This window comes from Cariama cristata, unplaced genomic scaffold (genome assembly GCF_000690535.1).
Source record: "Cariama cristata isolate BGI_N322 unplaced genomic scaffold, ASM69053v1 scaffold23027, whole genome shotgun sequence".
Lineage (NCBI taxonomy): Eukaryota > Metazoa > Chordata > Aves > Cariamiformes > Cariamidae > Cariama > Cariama cristata.
In genome coordinates, this window is record NW_009625358.1 from 1,574 (window position 1) to 5,082 (window position 3,509).

Sequence of the window (3,509 nt, forward strand, 5' to 3'; positions counted from 1 at the left end):
CCATCTTGCTCATCAGACTGCTCCCAGTCCCGGGCTGCCTTGTCCGGGGAGGCACCGGGGCAGGCTTAGCCCCAGGCTCAGGATTCCTGGCAGATTTTGGAGTTCCCGGGCTCCTGCCGCAGGGCAGAAGCAAGGGCGGAGCGGAGGTTGGCTTTGGAGGAGTTAATGCTCCTGGACGCTCACGAGGGTCGTCCCGTGCTGGCCTCCCATCGGCTGGAAAAGCCTCACAGAGATGGGGTGTAAAAGTAAAAAGCACATTTGAAGCTTAGTTTGCTGCTCTTCTGTTTTTCTGCTTCTGGTATTTTTAGCTTGGAATTGCAATTTGGATTTCAAAAGGTGGTGGATGGGAGCAAGGGGTGCTAAGAGCACCATGTGTTCGGGAGCCTAAATTGGAGCTGGGACGTTGTTTGGGGGCTGACTTGGACAGTTGGCCACCAGACGGAGCGCTCCAGATTGCCACTCGCTGCGTTCCCTCCACCCGGCCCAGCTGGACGAGACCTCGCGGGGTTTGAGAAACGAAAAGAAGGTGCAAACTGGGATGGGTGAGAGAGGCAAAGTGGGAACAGGGCAGGAAGGGCAGATCTCACCTCGGAGGGCAGCGGTGTCGAATGCTACTTTGGCAGTATTTTAACATACCCTTGGGTCCAAGTCTAAACTACCATTTGGTTTAGAGAGTTTTCTTGGTTACGATTTTTGGTAACACAAGGGTGCTGTCAGCTTAGAAACGTGGCTCAACCCTGTGGCCCTGCGCTGGTTCCCGTCCCTGGTCTCCATTAGTAGGTCTGTGTAATGGGCTGTGTGGACAAACTGGTCCTTCCCTCTTCACAGGTTTGGGATCCGTGCCGCTTGAAGTGGGGATTTGGGATTGGTTTTTTTTCCGCTACCTCTTATAATTCATAGGAGGTTTCATCAAACGGTTTTTATTTTTCTCTGGTTTTTATCAGCAGAAGTTAGCCTTCCTCATCAATGTGACTTTTTTGACTTTTTTTTTTCCTTTGCTGAACAGCAGTTGAGAGTTACGTTGGGGAGAGGGTAAGGATAAAAGGAAAGTTCAGGTACTGGGACTTGAGTTTGAAACACGATCGTTAGGAACCAGTATAAAAGCAAAGCGAGCTGTTACCCTGCAAAATCTGGCAGTTAAATACTCGGGCAGCGCGGATGCAGTAACGTGTTTCCTGTTTCTTGTGGCATCCTCCCCCCGGCAGCGAGTCAGAATTTTCCGGAGGACAGAGGGGAAAGGTGCCGTGCCTGCGGTCCCTGCTGACGGAGTGTCCAGGGAATTGCATCCCCTCGGAGCGGGGCAGACCCGCAGCTCCGTGCCGGTGGAGCCGTACAGCAGATGCCGTAGCCTGCGCCCCGTGAGCCGACGGGGAGGGAGGCGGTGGGGCTGTTGCCAGCTCCTCGGCCCCTCGCTTCGCCTCCAGCAGAAGTTCTGGGTGTCTTGGCGGGGCCGTATTTCTCTCCCCAGAGCAGATGTGGTCCCTCGCCTCCTCCCGCCGGGCAGAGCCTCCCCATTGTGCTGGCGCTGGCTTGTAAATCAGCGGGGCAGGGGCTGGTCTGGCTGCGGGACAAAGGCTGCCGGGGCGGCCTGGCTGAGCTCCCCATGGCAGGACCACCCCAGCCCTGGTGCCGGGGCAGAGGGTGCCGGCAAACCCCTTCTCTGCTAAAACCAGCCCTGGGCGTTCCAGGAGCTGAAGGCGTGGAGGCAGGGGTAGAGCGTATGGACCAGCCACAGCTGGCAGATGGGACTGGGCGAGACCGCTCTGTTTGTGGCAAAGCCCCTTGGCAGCATTAGATGGGCGCTTTCTTCTTTGGGGTTCACAACAACGTCCCGTTTCTCCTCACCCCACAACCCGGCAAGGCCGGTGCCGCCTCCTGCTCGGCGCTGGGGAGCTGTCAGACCTGGGCTATTTTCGGAGCTGCGCTTAAAAAAAAAGGAGCCCAGCGTGGGTCGGCTTTGATGTCGCCGCCGTGCAGCGGGGCAGGCGATGCTCGGCCCTCTCTGTGCTCGCTGGTCGGCAAACGCCGTCCTGCAGGATGGGATGCTGGGGGTGCCTGGAGAGATGCTGTCGGAGGGCTTTCTCCTGCAGGAGCTGGGGAAGGGATGGGCAGTAAAAACCCACCACAACCCTGGGAGGGCTGGCCTTGCTCTGAGTGTATCCTCGCTCGGTCAGTGTGCGGATGTCTCCCATGCACTTCAGGCAAGGGTTGCTGCTGCAGACCTGGGCGAACTCTTGGTGCGGATATGAGGCTTTTTAAAACCAGGGCTGGAAAGTTTCTTGCTGCTGTTCTGGTTTGTATATTGCGATGTTTCTTGTGTGAAACAGAAGTTGAGGTGCAGCTTTGCAGAAGCACAGTGGGCGCTTTCAAAGCTCTCTTAATGTGGACATTAGGTACAACCTCACCTTCGGTGTCAGGAGAACCGAATGTGGCCTTCTGTGCCTGCATCTGGTCAGGGAAATGAGTTACGGTTAATGCGGTGTATGCCAGGACGTGGGTGTGCCCATGGTCGGGGTGGGCGACGGGAGTCCCTTGTCCTCCGGAGGTCCGTACTGCTGCCATGCGTAGCCCCGGATGAGGTCCTTTCCCTAAGGCGGAGCAGCGATGATTTATCTGTCGGTGGGTGGTTTGACATCTGCACAGCTGGTGGCGGCACAGCGGAGCGGAGGCTTTGGCACTACCCGTTGATGGCTTGGCTGGCACCGGCGCTTGCCGGGTGGTGCCCAGGGAAGCTGCTTACAGCTGTGCTGGTCCAAATTCTGCCACCGCCACCTCCTGCCAGGAGGGTGAGTAGTGGGCGACCTCCCGGTTCGGGATGCGGTGACGGAGAGCGCTGTGCCTCTGCGTTGTCCGTCTGTCTGGGCACGGGGTTTCTCCCAGCCCTCCTGACCCGTTTTCTCTCCCCGCAGCTGCAGGTGCATACCTGCCACCCTTGCAGCAGGTATTTCAAGCGCCACGTCGGCCCGGGATAGGAACTGTTGGGAAGCCCATCAAGCTCTTGGCCAACTACTTTGAAGTGGACATTCCCAAGATTGATGTGTATCATTATGAAGTGGATATCAAGCCTGACAAATGTCCACGCAGAGTCAACAGGTAAGGCAAGTATTAGAGGTTTTGGCATTCGTTCCCCGCTTCCAGTTTCCTTGTGGAGGCTCCGTAAGCGCCTGTCTCAGTCTTCACCAGTGAAGCCATCAGGGTGATGTTGTGGCCGGGGTCACCAGCCGTGTCTGTGCAGCAGCACTGGTCCCTGCCCCCGACAGCCTCGGAGGTCCTGAACCTCAGCACAGTCCCCTGCTGCTTCAAAGCAGCTATGCTATTTTGGCAACAATCCCCTATTTAAAAATAGCAAGCCCAGACCTCAGGCCATCGCATACTTTTCTTTGTTTTTCTTTTTGATGTCCTGTTCACTGCCCATCCCCTCCTGCCCCGGCTGCCTGGGTAGCTCTGCACCCTGAGGGCCGGTGAGCAGATGCTGCGCACGCTTTCGGTGGGCAGCGATTCGCTCCCGC

General features: G+C 57.3%; 1 protein-coding gene across 1 annotated transcript in view; it reads left to right on the forward strand.

The window, feature by feature from the left end:
- Positions 1–2,914: 2,914 nt before the first annotated feature.
- The window catches only part of LOC104164306 (protein argonaute-1), a 15,373-nt gene continuing 14,778 nt past the window's right edge, over positions 2,915–3,509 (forward strand). Inside the window, exon 1 of the mRNA XM_009703594.1 lies at positions 2,915–3,093. The gene's annotated coding sequence lies outside the window, so the exon portion shown is untranslated. The remainder of the gene's footprint in view (positions 3,094–3,509) is intronic.